At 43.3% G+C, this 17,773-nt stretch overlaps 1 long non-coding RNA gene across 1 annotated transcript; it reads left to right on the top strand.

The window, feature by feature from the left end:
- The first annotated feature begins 4,331 nt into the window (after positions 1-4,331).
- Positions 4,332-15,196, top strand: LOC136048903 (uncharacterized). The gene is made up of 3 exons (XR_010622272.1): positions 4,332-4,773; positions 14,483-14,602; positions 15,098-15,196. It is a non-coding gene; the product is annotated as an uncharacterized LOC136048903 (long non-coding RNA).
- The last annotated feature ends 2,577 nt before the right edge of the window (positions 15,197-17,773 follow it).

The following is a 17,773-nucleotide window of genomic DNA, read 5'->3' as shown; positions in this document are numbered from 1 at the left end:
GAAAGAGAACGTGCAGATCCTACAAGTCATTAGTGGGCTGCAGGGGATGCTCCAGAAGAAGCTAAGGGTAGATGCCAGAACATCTGAGGCACTTTGTGTCTCTGTCATCGCTCCAGTTATGGATGAAAGAAGCCAGAGCCAGCATTGTAAGGCTGCTAAAAGGAGCTGTAGGGGAAATGGGGCCCCTGAAGAACTCACTCCTGAGGAGATCTCCGTTTAGAGAAGGCCTTGGAGGCCAGCATAAACCTTGGCTGGGCATTTACATCCAGGGAGGGCTCAGGGCTGGGGGAATAAGGAAGTTACAATGTGGTTGTGAGAATGCCAGAAGTGACAGATAGACACTGTGAACAATACTGTTTCAGGAATAGCTGAGCTTTTTAAAGTATTTGAGCTCCAATTCAGACAAGCATTTAATGCACACAGTGATCTCCACAAGGTCTACCATTAAAATGTTACTACAAGCCCCCGTGTCTAGGAAATACACTGGTAAAATCTGAGAGAAAGAAGTTTTCTATTGCAGGTAGTCTAGTCAACAAAACACAGAGCTCTGTAATGTAAAGATGCCAAGTGGACTGACAGAATCTTTGAGAAGGCTTCAAAAATTTATACATTATACTTACAAAAACATAATTAAAAAATAGGAAATAGCTTGCATTTCACTTGGAAGAGTATTCTTACTGAAAAGATTCATGCTTGTGAGTAAACAAATCAATTAACACTGTACATAAGTTTGACCTTGTGACACATGCCCTATGGCTTGAATTGTGCCCAGAGGGCTGTATATCTTTACATAGCTCTTTGCATACTTGTGTGTCACAAGCACACTCTGTCCATACATTCACTACAGTTTGCTACTGTACTGCTCCTTATCAGTTGCGTTGCTCATTTTCTCCTCTCTGCTCCCATACAACTCTTTCTCATATTTCTACTGGGAGGAAAAAAAAAAAAAAGAAGATAGAAAGAAAAGCAAACAAGAAAGAAAAAACACAAAAATTGTTATCTCTTCATTTGGGAACAAAACAAAACTTCATGGCTATAAACAATCACCAACAACAGAAATCTGAACTTTAAAGTCCATTTTTCCCCTTTGGCATGGAACTAAATACAATTTTCTCTATAGTGAAAAACTGAATTTCCTGGTTATCTTTCATGAAGGTATAATGTTTTACATTCAGAACTTCATTTAAGCAGGAGAAGAAAAGAAGCTTCAAGTGAGAGTTATTTCCTGACTGCTCCCGAGGGCTGCTGGATTGCCTAGAAAAAGCTGCTGACCAAAGTGACTCCAAGTGTTCTCACTTGGTTCTTGTTTTTTCAGCTCTTCTATCTGCAAGTATCCTGAGTGCAGTCCAAAACAAGAGAAGTAAACTTGTACCTCCATTTCCTCAGCAGAGTGAGCCCAAAATGTAGGGAAAGCATTGTAGAACTAATACGGAATTTAATCTTATTCAAGAGTTTACTTTTACTTGAATACTCCCTTTTCAGAGGGGGGTAAAATCCAGGCCAAGACCAGCACAGCTCAACCAACATGTTCTGTGAGCAGCTGAACAAACCTGCCCCAGCAGCAATGCTGTCAAGTTTTGAGGGCAATTCGCCCCCGGATTCATGTTTTTAAATCTCTGATTTCTCTTGCCCTGCTGGCAGCAAAGGAATAGTCAAAATAAGCCTGCACCAGACTGAAACCCCAGTTCCCAGTAAGCTAATCTAACCTTTCCAAAAGGATTATATCCTCAAGAAGCACCAAACCCAGCAGCAAAAGCAGATCGCTGTTATCCCAAGAGAACAATTCCCAGTTATCACACAAGAGGAGTGAGTAGGAGACAACTGCAACCTGGACACTTATTGCAAAGCAAAGGGGCTGCCTAGAATCAGAGCCTGTCTCGGCCAGCAGCTCCTAGTGCCTCAGGCAGCACCCACAGAAAGTGGGTGAGCTGGAGGTATGGCAGAGCACTACAGCAACAGCACGGCCCAAACACTTCTGGGTCTCCCTTTTCCTCTTGGGCAGCTGCTATTGAATTCACCCGACCAAGCAACAAGCTAGTGGGCTGAGACACCTATTTTAGAGAAAAGCTGCAATCAGGTGGGCTCAGGCCTGCTGTAAGACCATCACCTCATATCCACACTTGCCTCAGTGAAAACCCCAAGACATGCTGTTGAAAACATCCAGGTGCCTTCCCTAAGAGGAACAGCAAATCTGAGGCAATGACTTAACTGCTTAGCTGTCATTGCAGCTTTCTTCATTCAATCCTGTTGCTTAACATGAAAAGCATCAAACCTCATGCTGAAGTAGAGCGTTAATCAGAAATTTCTGGAACAGGCCTGAAAACAGTCTGCCGAGTAAAATATTGCAGTCTCCCAAGAGTTAACTGAATTCAAGACAGGATGCAGCAGAAACCCTCGGAGGAGCTATCTCAGAAATTACAGTGCAAAACCCAAGCTGGGTGACAGCCAGCAGCGGAGCTGAAGGATATGTCACTGCTGCCCCATGGGTCACCTACTGGCAAAATGTCTTTATGCTCATGAATACGGTAAGATGAAGCACAGGGCAGGCCTGAGGTCTTGACTGTTCCCACATGTTACAGCAGCAGAAACAAAACACTGCTAGCTTTGAAGCACTTTCTTGACCCTCTGTAGTGCCTCTCATTTTAATGTTTACTCACAGACTGAGATGGATCACTGAACAAAGAAATAATTCCCTTGACAAACAGGGTCTTTGTTTTGTTTTGTTTTGCGATGGTTCAGGGTGGGTGGGTACTTTTCTCCTTTTCAAATCAGAGAACTGCGTTTCTGGGAAAAATGCGAAAGGCTAACTCAGAAGAAGGGTGGAAGCAACATCATCCACCGCAAAGAGCGGCCGGGGTCGGCCTGGTGGCGAACCGCTGACCGCCGAGGGGTCCCACAGGGCCGCGGGTATCCCTGAACCAGCGAGGGCAGCGCCGGGCCCAGCCGGGACAGCGGCCGGCAGGTGGCGCCATTGCCACAGCTGAACCAGGCTGGCGTGCAGCAAGGCGGCCCGCGCTGGCGCCTGGGGCTGAAGCATCCGAAGCCCCCAAGGGAAGATGATCCCCCTACCTGCCTAGCGACGCGGAGCTCCGCTTCGCTGCCTTTTAGGCTCTTCTGACGGCTCCCGTGTGGAAGGGGGGCACCGAGGCTTTTAATGCTCAGTCAGTAAATCTAGCAGAAGGGAGTTGGGCTGTGTGCCCGCAGCCTGGCTGCAGTGCAGGAGCTGTGCTTCCTCAGCCCTGGGCAGGCTCCTTGGGTGCTCGCTCTTCTGGCAAGCAGGGTTCAGAGACTTTCAAGAGCACCCAGCGGGTGAGATGAGTCCCCCGGGACACACACACTGCCATTTCTTTCTGCTTGTGAACCATTTAAAGCGAACGGGATGTTTGCGACATTTGCCCACTTGAAATAAAGCTCAGAGCATTTGTGTACGTGCAGGGTGGGGTGTGCAGATTGCTTTTGGGGTGCAGCTAGCAGCAACTCCATTACAAAAGCACCCAGAGCTGGACTGCTGTGATGCCACAGTGCTACCAAGCTATGAGATGGGATCTGCATGCTTGCATGGAAAAGAAACAAGAAGGACGAGTAAAGCACGTGTGGGTCTGCTGACAGCCTGTCCCACGCACCCAGTACCTTTCCAGTTCAAGTGGGGAACAAACACAACACCCACCTGCACTACAGCACACCCCACAGTGGAAAACTTCTTGGTGATACCCCTTGAACTGATCTGTCTTTAGCCAACAAAGCTCCCTCTTGAGCACCCAGTTTGTCTCTCTCATCCCTGATATGAAATGAAGCCCTTCCAGGCTGATGTAGTCCCTGCAGCCAGGAAGCATGCTGCTCCAGGCCCCGTGATACATCCCAACATATTTTACAGGAAAGCAAGTGCTGGTGCCGTGGGGCAGCTTCCCATTCTGCATCCACCCAGGTCTTTTCCTAGACTTACAAAAACTTTGTGCTTTGCAGCAGTAGCAAGAATAGTTAATTGAAGAGAGCTGCAGCAGAGGCAGGGATTATTTCTACTCCATGGCTTCCCAATGCCACACACATTACCTTTAAGAAATCCCTCTGAACATCACCAGGCACATGAGGAAATGCCCTTACAAAGTAAATCCTTGAATTTCACCCTAGTAGAGCAAGCAATTGCACAGCAAAGCCAAGACAAACACAGCACTGCTCTCTCCTGGAAATGTATGTGGTTTGGAAATCTCCACTCTTGCCATATCCAAGGCAATGATTCATCCTCCCAGTGGGGTTTTTGCCTTGCCTCCACATGTTTTGCAACGCTGCCCAACTTTATAACAGCCTGGTTGCACGCAGTGAATCCTTGCTAATTTCTCAGCTTGCCTGTGAGTGAGGAGGAGCTAATCCTTCTTACGATGATTTTCCTCTTTCACCACTTGGTCTTGCTGGCCACAGACTTATTTCTTGCAATGATCCTCTCCTCCCTCCTTTATGCCTTTGCATTCATTTCCATCGTGTTTTTGACCTGCTTAATTATTTTCTGGTCCTTCAGCATCGTGGAGAAGAACATTGACATAAAAGGGAGAGCGATTGTAATTCTCGTATCCAACAGCTCAATTGGGAGGACATTTGCTAGGAACTTGGACAAAGCAGGTTTTAGGGTGTCTGCTGCACATTGGCCTCCTCAAAAGGAGGGAACAACTGCAAAAGAAGAGTGCTCTTCAAGAATGGAGGTAGCACAGCTCCACATGACTGATGATGAGTACCAGAAGACAATGAAAACCTTCATAGAAAGCCACTTATCCCTGAAAGGTAATTTTTAGAGCAAACTTGTGGATTGCACTTGATGTATATATCAAAATGCTCAAGATTGCGAGATCATTGCGGTTTATCACCAAATGAGGGAGGCAAAAATGCCTTAGGTGGGTTATTACACTTAACTGCATTGCTTTTTCCTTGTGCAAAACAAAAATTTTGCTTTTTCCAAGGGAAAGAGACTACTCTGGTGGCTGTGAAAGGCCCCAGTGGAACCCAACCCCTGGAGGAAGGCAAGGTAGGCAAAGGAACAAGGGGAGAAGGTCCCATCAAGGCAGAGAGGGCTGGACATGAGGAGAAAACACAGGAATGAAAAGGGGGTGCAGAGACTTGGACGGTGACCTGGGATGAAGGCAAATGTCTGTTTTTTAAACTCTTGTGGATTAAAAAAAACCCTGAATTTTCCCTTGTCTCTTTGTCTGCTGTGGGATTCATAAGAAATAGTCCAGTAAGAACTTTGGCTGGAAGGCTGGGACTATATGAATCCCACAGCTGCCATTTCTGTGAGAAAACACGACTGAGAGCAGCCATAGAGCCCTCCTGGGTGCGCACAAGGCTAGTGTCCTACTGAGGAAACATCTGGAAGCACTCCATCTGGGGAACATCACCTGTTCTTCCTAAGCGTGGGATGAGGGGTGCTGGTAAGCAGGCTGCTTCTGGCCATTGATGAATTTGTTCTGCTGTCTACCAGCCTCTGCCCTCACAGATGTTAGTTTCATGCCACTTGAGAGTGACAGAAAATAAAGCCTTCGCTGTCTGGGCTATAACTTCACTGCCCGCAGGCCTGTGTCATTATAAAGGAAGAGGCCAACTCCCTCCTCCACCATAAACCTAGCCAAGTTATGTTTAAGCAGTGAAGCTGTCTCTCTGCTTCCCCATACTGCCTCCTTCCTTCTCCAGCTTATCCATCCCTATCCTCCTCACTCTTACTGTGCTTTCTCTGAGGCTCCTTTTGAGAACTCCTCAAGGCAGCTTCCCTGCTTGCTAACACTGAGCCAGAATCTCCAAGAGCATTCTTCTCACACCCCTGAGAAATAATGAGACCCTTTGCATTGCTGCCCAACACTGGAAGTTTTCTTTGTGCTCCCAGGCTGTGCACAGGAAGGACGTGCTGGAAGTTGGAGTACACACCATGAAGCCTCCCCTACTGCAGACACCCCAGCAGAGACACGGTAGGGAGCTCCAGCCAAAGCCCACAGCCAGCTGCAGCTGCTGATGGCTCAATGGCACAGGTTATCTCCCATTGCTTTTCTGCTCAGAAGCACCCAGCAGACCAGAAATGCCTGTGGTCGGATCTTGTAAAACCATACCGGTAAAACTTGACTCTGTGGACAAGGTCTAAAAGCTCACAAAGCTGAGCATCAGCTCCTGCTCTGGAAACCAACAACTGAGACTTTGTTAACCAGTATAGTTCCATGGGAGCTGCTGATTCCATGGACCTGTGCTGCTTTAATTACACGAGGATCTGACCCAGTAGTATCTTTTTTAATGTGAGTTACTTTGATCATGGTGCTGGGTAAATAAAGGCTTTTGCCTTTTTTTTTTTTTTTTTGACAGGAATCTTTATTGTAGAATCCATGTGGTTTTACATTTAGGATCTCTTGCACAGTATTCACTGTATTAAAATGTATCTCCCACGTTCTGACCCAATTGCATAGCACATCAAAGGCCTGTGTCAGGAATTTAAGGAAAACAAGAAAGCCATAAAAGAACAGAACTTCAAACTTGTCTTAGTTTTCCTTGTTAATGATTTCAAGTGAGTGCTGGTATTTATTCTGCAAGATCTGCTGCAATATTTTTGTCATGGGTTAGGTGAATATTCAACTGCCAGCACTCGACTGATAGTGAAACAGTTAAAACCAAATCTAAAGACTGCATTGAGAGGTCTCCACATACAACACTCACTTTGGTCAGCAGGATCTACAAGATGGTACTGTGGGGACATGACAGGGAAGAACATCTCCCTTCTTTTCAAGATTTCTCTTACGTGCTTTATTTGTATGCAACTATTGGTTTCCAAAGAAAGGAACATTCATATTTGGTTTTGTAATGCATTTTTGAAATAACTTGTCCCCATGGGAAATCTTTACCACTATGACTTGCTAGTGTTAAAAAAAAAAAAACAAAACTTTTTAATATAAATGTAGTTTTTGAAATGCAAGATGTGTCACTTCCAAAGTGACACAGTGAAGATAGAAACCCCTAATCACAGCTACTCCTAGAATTAAAGGCTTTTAGCAACTAAAATCATCTATCTGTTATCCTATTATAGGCCTACAGATCTAAATTTCCAGGTAAGCTAACACGCTTATTTTGAGGTAGCAATAAAAATGTTTAAGGTATTGTTAGGTATAAAGGGATTGTACAAGTAGCATAAAGATACAGAGAAATGCAAACCAGCCCCCTTCCAAATTTATGAAGTATGTTTTGTGATGGCTGCACTTGGTTCATAAGAATTCTCGTATTCTTCTGGCATTTTAACTCTGGTGCCTCCAGATGTTTACATTTTCTGTGACTAGCTGGTCAAAGAGATAGGAGGGGAAACAGGAGCGAGTGAGTCTTATTTGCTCACCTCCAGGAGCTGGGCTCGTACTATCAAACACTGTGAGAGCTCCTGGCACTGCATCCAAGTGCTCTGTGATCAAGCTGCTTGAGAAACTGCTGCACTGTATTGCTCTTCGGGCATGTTGTGTGGAAATGCTGGCGATTGCTTCCTGACTTTCAGGGTTGACTGCAGTGAGGGTGGGGCAGGACAAGGAGGAAAAAAATGTGGAGATGGGCAAGACCCAACATATGGCAACCTGACCGACGTGGGAAGAGTTCAGATAACTAGAGCACTAGGCTAATTAATTGCTGTAGTCTCAGTTGCTGCAGTACCTTGGGGTTCAGCTAATCAGACACACAAGCACTACAGACACCAGGATAACTGAAATCAGTATTTACTGCTTCGTGCCCAAAGAATGACTGCTTCAACCTTTGCCAAAAATCTGTCAAGTGACCCTGCCCTCCCAGCTTTCATGGTGTCTGGCTCCTCACATTAAAGTGCTGGGACAAGAGAGAGTGGAGAAACTGCTGTTTCATATCTAGCTTCAGCCTACTCATGTGTTAGAGAATATTCAAAGTGCTTTTTTTTGCTGCTCTGAAAGAAACTCTCATATCTTGAAAAATCCCATCTCCTTTCAGTGTCTTAAACTCCTTTGAGACTTTCTGTGCTCCAGGCTGCACTGTGCCAGCCTTTATAACATCGGTGGCTCTGTGGATGGCCACTGAAGGGAAGCAGAGCAGCCAACATGGAAGAATGCTTGTGGAGACTGACCTCCCTTCCTGCTTTCCTTAATTCAGGGACACTCAAAGTTGGTTTCCCACTGTCCTGCCACGTATTTCCTCATTCTGTTTCTCTCACACTCCTCACAAAATTTCTTATTGTGCTACCAATGACCCCTCATCCTAGTTGTTTCCACCTGCTTTCCTTTTCTTTGTTTTAATTCCCTTCCTCTGTAATGCTTCAGGTTTCTGCAGGGGAAGTGACTTTTCATGTGAGCAGTGCCTCTGGCTGCTGTCCCTGTCCATTCAGATCTCTGCTATGCTGAACTTGGTTGCAGGAGTTCTGTGGACTTCTGCAAGGCCAAGATTTCATTTTGTTTTACCTGAATCTCAGTTATAGTGTGACCACTACAGGGCTCTTTGGTACTTTATCAAGTTCTCTCTGTTCTTATCTGTTAAATAGGAAAGTCAATAACTTTTTCACAAGTAGAGAAATAACATGTAAATTAATTACATGGATTGCTAAATAATCTTAGGTCATGTATCTGAAAGACTCTTTCTCACTCTGAATTTCACCATGGTGTTTCAGGCCAGCATCCAGTGTTTGTTCTCAGAGCTTCATTCTGAGTACTCCAAAGCACCTGGAGAAAGCTCCCCATGCAGATAGCCCAACTGCTGGAAGATACAGGGCCATCATCTTAGGCCATCAGTTCTCATCCGCAACATGCTTTAATCAGTTTAAATTGGCACGTTTATTTTATCTAGCTGATAACTTTCTTATATTTATGAGGGTCACTCGTGATTTCTCCTTTAAGTAAGATCTGCGGGCATCAACTATCAGTGGCAACTATTGCCAGTCCTGGACAATGAAGGGTGGCTCCAGATGCAGTAGCTTGCTCAACACTGTGTACTGAAGCTGTCAGAAAAACAGAGTACTGAAATATCAAGGCTTTTAGCACTCCCATGGCCTATTGGACAGTCTCCATCTCTTCTAAAGGACAAGCTGTTCTTGCAGTTCTGTTCTGCAGTAGACACTGATGATAGGTACACTCCTAGTACCTTCATTTGCCTTGCACTTCTCCCTCAGTATCCATTTACTTTTGTTAGTCATGCAGTTTAGTCCATGGATGCACTCTTGTGATTGAGAGACCAAGAGCCCACAGTGTGCCTCAATGGGAGGCAGACATCTGAAGCACTTCTTTGCACGCTGGAAGCGCTGTACAAATTATTTGCTTCCTAAGGATAGCAGTGCAGTAGATGGGATGATTAGAAACTAACACTTCCTCACTCACTTTTCCAGTCTACACTTAACTCCAGGTGAAAGGCTAGGCCACGCAGTTATTCCTAGGCTCAGAAGGAAAACTGAGCTCTTTTTAGAAGTATTATTGCTCAACACAAGCAAGGATGATGCACAAGAACCTACCATTCCTACTCAGAGACAGATCAAACAGATGTGAATCACTGACTGCACTAAACTACAAGAGAGTAGGAACTGCAAATGAATAAGGTGAAGGAAATCATATACTCATGCAATTTTAAGGAGTGCTGCATTATTTAACTTTGCTCAGCTACAACAACTGCAGGCCACCTTGGATAAAGCACGCAATTTTCCAGTCTACAAGTGACTATGCTTGGAGTTGAGTCAAATGATTAATTCTTGCAGCTACATTTTTGCACCTTTAATGAAGGTTATCCAGAAGTCTTTGAAAAACCAGTTTGTAATGCATTGCCTTCTTATCTTTTGGAGATTTATCAAAACCAGAGAAGCACTTTATTGAGAAGTAGCAATCTCTAGTAATCTTCTCATGCAACTACCTCGGCAGAAAAATCAGATCTCTGAAATAATAGGTTGGGTGGAGTTATTTATTATTGGAAGAAAGGGAGAAAAGGAAATTATGCATCATCTATACTTGGTTTATTCTTTTTTTCCTTCACAAAGAAGCTATACATCAACAGCTATGGACGTTTTACAGGAGATCACTTTTCCCTTCCCTCAAGTGCTTTTGTAATTCTTTTGTTTCAACAGACAACTTCTCTGCCAAGCACCCTTGGACGTACACATAAAAAACCAAACAAACAACAACACGATTAAAGAGTTGCACAATACAGGAATGCTGCAGCAACACTTCTCCATCTCCATCCCTCGCTCACTGCCAGTGGGCAGAGCCTGTTCAGGTTTGAAACCTCCGTGCCTCACACATCACATTGCTGCTGCCACCACTCTTGCCTGCTACTGCCAAACCGAACCGCAGGACTGTGTGCTGGACAGGGCTGGCACTTAAGACCAGTGCAGAGTTCTCAGGACTGCACAGGATCATAGGCTCTAATCCTGTAATCCTAGCAGGAGTCAGTCTGGTCAGCTAGTCTGACCTGCATTTTATAGGCCAGAGAACTTCATCAAGATTTCAGAAGAACAAAGCAGGCAGCCAGCCATGCGGAAACGTGAGCAAGGAAAGCCATGAACTGTGGGTTCAGTTTGCTGTAAAATACAGCAGGTACCCATAAGCCCTGCTGTGCACATCGTTGCTTTGTTTATTCCCTTCTTGCTGGATGGAGGACTTCTGTTTGCAAGCCAAGATCTTTAAGAATTAATTAAAAATTAATATTTGGCTGCTATATTTTCAAAGTGGGCTATTTTATTTGCAAGCATTTAGAGCATGTTGGCATGTTCACTCCTAATAGCAGGAATTTGTATATTGTATGGAAAGAGAACGAGGTAAAAGAGCCATTTTCTGCCACTGCCTCTTTCTTCTTTTTCTTTAATAAGTTTTCTTCCAAATCTTATGTTTGCAGGTGGCAGGAATGAAAAGAGATTATTTCAACAAAAAACTACCAATCTCAGGTAGTAGGATGCTCATATTATATTGGCTCCTAAATTCTGCCAAAAGCCTCCTTTAGCATCCTAAAGCTGCACCCTCCTCATTTTGCCCCCAGTTAGCTCATGAAATAGACCCCCATCACCTAAGTTTACTTTAAATTAAACCCCAGACAAGGGTTCAGTTCCCAAGTTTCATCAATCACTGAGGTGTACAAGGCTGAAGAATATTTTTAAAAATCACCAGTCAGACATCTACACTTATGAAATCTAGTTCTCAGAACAAACAATGCATTTTCATGTGTTTGCGATGGTAGAATTAGAGATGCATGGTAAAATAAAGGCAAAATTACCTAGGAAACTATTTATTAATCACTTCTGCCCACCACTAAACTATGCTGGGCCCATAAGTCACTTATATTCGTGGCTGTTAATATAACTTGTATGCTAATGTAAAAGTGTCCCAAATGAGGACTTAACTTTGCACCAGTTTAGAAACATTGCAATGACATTCGTTACCCAGAGCTGAACAGCTTCCAACTAGACAAATATTCTGGAAAAACACCATGCTCAGAACTCTAAGAGTTCTACAGTTTTATTTCTCCCTTAGAAATAAGGCCACTTGTCAGAAAGAGTATTTGGAATGTGGATGCTATATCTGTATTTATCTTTGGTCTACTCTCTTTCCAAGCCTTCTGGAAAATTTTCTAGAGGAGAATATTTTAGATGGGGAAAAGAAACCATGTGAAAGAAGAATTACTTTGAACTCTGTTTTCCTTTGTTACAGCACATAAAGGTACATCTTAAAACTGCTCAGACTTGATTTAAATTACATAGTAAGACTGAATGTATACAAATATTGAGCTGCTGTAATAATAAATGCATCTTTGATACACATAAGTAAGTTATCTTTTAATTACAGTGCTTCTGAATAGATTATTATAATTCTTGAGGCTCTCTATCCAACTGGTAGACTGTCTTTGCAATACTTATGCTGCAAACTCTCAGGTAACGCAGAAGAAACTGCTGTGGCATTTTCAGTAAGAAAAGATGGGCAGGAACAGCCTCCATCAGAGCTCTCCTTGCTGCAGCATGCAGGACTTGGCTGGTCCCACATTCAGCTCAGCCATAGCAGCTTTGCTGTGGCACTGAATGTGGTACTGAAGTTCTAAAGATTCCAGCACACAGCTTATTTCACCCCAGGTAGATTGACTTAGTCATAGTGTCTCCATAAGAATTGCACCAGATTACATTACATTTATGTCTAAATCTGACCACCTAAGGATTCAGAGCATGAGATTTTTTCCCTAATAGCTCAGTAACATTCAGTTTTATCTTGCTTTGTCCAAAATGGTAGAATCACAATGCATGCATCATGCAAGTCCATTTAAGCCTTGGATTGTGCCAAAGAGACCAACAAGAACACCCACGCTACCAACCAAGCAACCAAAAACAACAACTTGAAACTAACCAACTAAAAACTACCCTGGCTTTTATTTATTTCTTCTATTTTTTCTAACTCCCCATATCCATCTGGTATTTGAATTGCCCTTTTAATATATAAGGGCACGTGTCTGTTCCCCATTAAAGCCTAGAGTTTCCCCCACTCCCATTTTGGCAGTTGTCATCAAATTAAGCAAAATGGCATTAATATAAAGCAAAAGATCCACTCAACTCACATGCCTTCCATTCCTTCCTTATGGCCCCCTTTGTGATTTGATGTTTACTTATATTAGAAGTGCATCTTCTCTCTTTTCTTGCTACCCAGGTCTTGCACAGAATTGCGAAAGCTTTTAGTCCTCATCAGAAATTTCAATTTTTATCCTGCTTTCAGTTTACAAAGGCCACGTTTTCCACACTGATGGAAAATTCCCAATCTGTTCCAATATCTATACATACAGCGGTGACTGATTTACAGTCTGTAAAGGGAGGAACAATTCCCTTCTTCCCCATTCCTTCAATAACAGAGTGCTTCAATGGTATTTATAAAATGACCAGAAAATAAAAATGCAGGCAGACAGATGAGACTAAGTGACATACTCTAAAAAAATTTGACCCTGAAGTCCCCACATGTTTGTATGCTGGAAAGAGAGGTGGCGGGAGGGATGCTTCCTTCATCCATTTGCTCTCTGCACCTCTCTTTAGACCTCTCGCTCACATATTTTATTCATGCTCCCAGCTCTGGGGCACAGGTTGTGTCTTTGTCAGCTGTGTGGAGTCACTCAGTCTGATGTGAAACAAGGTAATGCAGTTAAAATATGGGAGCGGGTAACGTAAGACTGTCTTATTGCAGTTTTCTGAGAAGCAGAGAGGCAAAGTGCTGAAGCAAACAGGACTGTGGACAAGGCAACTGTTTCTGCCCATTCCCAGAGGGGTGCACCGTGGGTCACAGTTAGCCCTAGTGCAATTAAAATACACCTGGCACTGCACCTTATCAATCAGATACAATAAATGAGATATGATAACAATTTGACACATGAAAATGGTGTAATGAGTAGAACAGTGGAACGGACAGTTCGGCACAGGATAGATGCCACATTCTTCAGGGCAAGCATTGCATGTATGAATGGACGGGTAACAGGAGACCAGTATATGTCTTGTCCTAGCTTTCATATGTATTTACAGCTCTCAGTAAACATGGAACAGAGAAGGCCAATTGTTGACATAAAAATGAATCCCGAGGTTTCCCTGGGTTCTTCCTAGGACACAGAGCAGTACTTTCCTCAAATCCTTTTTCCAGCTCTCTTTTCCTACAGCAAGACAAGTCAACTCTCTCCTCCCTAATACACACTGTCTGCAGACAATTAAGAGCAGACACCAGGTTCAAGGGCTCCCTTAAGCAGACACTACATTTTTATGGATGAGAGCCCTTTGCTGCTCTATATTGCAATTAGCTAAGCAGATAAACATCTCAAACATCATTCACTATGCCACAGACAAACAGGCCCTGATACATTTCATTTGCCCTATGAAGTAGAAAACTTTAACCTGAATTAGTCCCTTGTGATGTTTGGATGCAATAACTTACCATTACAAAAGGAGCAAGTGCCTTAAAGGGAACAAGTCCCAGCATGTGATGGTTTCTAATAAATACCATTTGATTTTTCCTGGAGAATTTCTTGGAAAGTACTGTACTTTCTTTGTTTCTAAGAAAAGAAAAAGAGAAAAGCTAATGTTTGGCTGGTCATAAAACTGATATGAATTTGTACAAATAATATGACATCACTGCATTTTGCTGCACCTTTGAAGTGTATTATATTGTTCATACAGTAGGATTTTCTCCTATTTATTCTGTTCGGCCTCTTTGTAGAACTGACAAAAAAATTCCAAAGTTTTCATTAAAACAATTTCAGCTAGGAAAAAAAAAAAAAGATTCTGAATTCCAGTGTTGCACTGGAACCTGTAATAAGAAATCTGATGGGTGTGGGAAGGATAACTGTCAACCAGCTCTATTTCTTACAAGTCTTATAAAATATGGTCTCCCTCATCCCTGCTATGGATACATGCTACACAGCTCACTACATTCAGGTTTTTAATCAGGAGTAATTGAAAGTGGCAATATTGCATGTCATAATTCAGGAATTAGCTGTATGAGTACACTTAGCTCATACTCTGTTAATTTGGCAGGCACGTATGGGCTGATGAAGAAGCCATCACTCCTGATATGGGAAGAAGATGAACCAGACGCATGCAGGTTACCCGAGAGAAGAACCTCTCATAAATGGAAGAAGGTTTTCAGGGTCCCAGGTAGGAACTACTTGTAGCAGCTGAAAATCATCAGATACACTGCATTTCCCTAGAAATGTCTAGATGAGGGGGAAATATCTTCAAAATGTTTTAGCAAATAGGTTTGTTATTATTTTTCTTTCATATCTTTCAAAAACTGTTTCTTTTAATGTTCATTTTCCTTGTCAGCACAGCGGGGGAAGGAGGCAGGAGGCAGCATCCATAACCACCCTGTTAACCCTCTGCTGCTGATTTCCTTTGCTCTGGTTGCATTGGAGGGGCACAGTGCATAGCTGCGCAGCATGGATGGAGTTCACCACGAGCAGCCCTTTCTCACTAGGAGTGGGATGGGAGAGCAGTGCTTCTGTGGTTTGCTGGGCTCTGGTAATCCAAAGCCCATAAAGGCTGAAAATGCTTTTCAGGATGGATTATTTTTTTTTGGACAGATGAATGTTTCCTTTTGCTGCTGACCTCGTGGTTGAAACAGCAGGTTGGTTGAAACTTTTCTGTTTGCAGCCCTCTGCATCACTGCCCTCTTTTGCCCACTGAACTGTACCCTGACTTTCCTGAAGAAGAATGTTCTGCAGCCCCGTGTGCTCCAGAAGTCCAAAAACTGAGAGGTGAGACAGAACTCTCATGGCTTAGCTACATACACCTGGCTGTGCCTGACAGTCAAGCAGCACCTCATACATGTCCACCTTAGCCCTGCTGGGATGGGGCAAGGTCTATAAAGCAGCCTGGAGCAGCCTCCTGCACTCTGACACCTGAGGGGTGCTTCCTTTCAGCACTGACCTGACCCCTGGCCTGAGGCACAGCACTGTGCAGACACTCACTTGGCAGAGCCAAAGCCATCGTATTTGAGGCAGAGAATTTAGGACAGATGATATCTGTTTTTTTAAGCTCAAAACCAAAAATAGTCCATAGTCTGATCATTGCTGGATCATCCTTGCCCCACTGCTGTGTTATTTCTGCTGCTTTGATGACTCCAGTTACACATACCTATGAGAGCAACTGAAACAGTATATTCTTCAGTGTCCCTAACTGAAATGAAGTGCCTTATACATTGATCCAGGCTCTAGAACACAGGAAAAACAAAGAAAAAGAAAAAAAGAGTAAATTTAGTGATGGAGATGGCCTGCCAAGGATCCTGGCTGGTTGGTCTGATCTTTCTGTGGGAAAAGGGAAAGGGCCCCTGGCTCTCCATCTACAACTCTACCTCCAAGTGCCTAGTTCTCAGTAGCATCTTTGCTTTGGTCTTCCTGAGTTTCAGCTCAGGGTTATGAAGCATGCTGTAGATGATGTCTTGAACTGAAGTCTATTCCTTCCACTACAATATGCTCGCCAGTGGCTGCTGTGGTGGAAACAACATAGTGGCAGGTGTGATGAGGGAAGGAATGCAGTAAAATGGCATCGTCTGAATGAAGTCAGATGAAATGACTGAACAGCACTAAAGAACTACAACTGTCCCAGTGTTTTTCAGCAGGGAAGGAAAACCATGGAGCAACACATGTTAATATTCTTATGTTCTGATTAGAAGATGCTACAGGAAGGAGCACGTCTGGGATCAAATGAGAGGGTGAACATGAGTGGTGACTTCAGTCACAGAACAGTGAGAAACTGAAGATGAAGACAGAAGGCATCTCTTGAACTGTGAGACAGGTCTCTAACTCACTTTCAGGCCTAATGTGTAAGAAAGAGGACACTGATGATTGGGGTTATATGTTACAATGCTGTACTGTACACACTGGGATACACACATACACAGAAAGAAGAAAAAACAACAATGTACGAGGTAAAAGAAAATAAAGGAATAATTCCTCTGAGAAGAAAAACACAAGGTCTTATGTTACTTTATCTGAAGCCACAACTCAGAACTATCGGACTGATAAGAGATGCCATCCATTCAGGAGCTGGATCCAGAGAGAAAAGAGAAAGCTTTCAGAACGGCTTGTATAAGGCATTAAATCAGCTTGATATCCAGCCAGATTGGAAATAAATATTTTAAATATTTTAATTCCAGAACATCACAGCACTGTGATGAGAACTGAGAACATGCTAAAACAGAAAATTTCTGAATGAAAACCTTCTGGTTTTAGTCTTTATGTGTCTGACAAACTGCCCGTTTATGCTAACACCGATACCACGTATTCTGCAGGATATTTCAGGAAAGGCATCCTTCAGCTAGAACCCAGTTGGAGCCAGGGCTCTCAACTCAGTGTGTCATTGCACTCTGTGTATGCTACCTTGTGCAATTTCAGCTGATAGCCATCACATTCTCCCCCAGACTAACAAAGAGGACTTGTGTGGGCTGCCACCTGCCTACTGCTTTTTCCCCTCAAAGTCACCTATGCTCAAGAGCCAACACCTACTTGCGTACACAGCAGTCTCCACTGTCTGAACCTGAAGGCATTATATGAACAAAGCTTCCAAAGACTCCACTGGAAATTTTGCTCGCCCAAAGATGTGAGGATGGCCTGTGTTTGTTTATAAAGCTTCCCACTCCACTGAGATTCAGAGAACTACTGCATACAGGCATGAAATTGTGACTGAAATACCATCACAAGATGAACTATAATATAACTGCACTTAAAAGTGTGTTCAAAACAAATTTGCTACATCTAACTAACACTGAATTTACAGACCAAGATTCCTGAAGCTGACTAAGGGATTTGAGTGCCTGGTTGCTGTTAATTTGAGTGGTAAAAAGAGATCTGAATTCCTTAAACCAAACTGAATGTTCTAGCACTACTGTATATGCTAATCGTGAATCTATGACTGATTCTTCCTGGATGTCTGTATTCCTACAAAAAAAAAATAATATTAATAATAAAAAAATCCAACACTATGACAGCATTCCCCAGTTGAATACTTGTCAACATTGTCATTCTCTCACTAGCACTTTTTCCAGACCCTCTTCTCTAGGCATTCCTCCTTGAGCAGAGGTTAGCCACACATCTAGCTCCAATGAAGGCAGAGCCCAGCATGCAGGTGCTGCTCACCCCCAGACAGTGCCAGGAAGGTGTTTCAAATAGCCAGGGCTCTCCAGATGAGAAATGTCCCCATATGTGTTTACAGTATGATAGAAAAGCAAAACAGGAGGGGAGGAGTAAGAAAAAAGAAAGGGCAGGGAAGCAGTATAATAATGATTAGCATAATGGGATTTGCTATTCTTTTTAATAGTTTAATCAAAAT

Source organism: Cyrtonyx montezumae, unplaced genomic scaffold (genome assembly GCF_038088225.1).
Source record: "Cyrtonyx montezumae isolate F1298 unplaced genomic scaffold, pur_monq_1.0 scaffold_0, whole genome shotgun sequence".
NCBI classification, from domain to species: Eukaryota; Metazoa; Chordata; class Aves; order Galliformes; family Odontophoridae; genus Cyrtonyx; species Cyrtonyx montezumae.
This window is presented reverse-complemented; position numbering and strand designations above follow the sequence as displayed.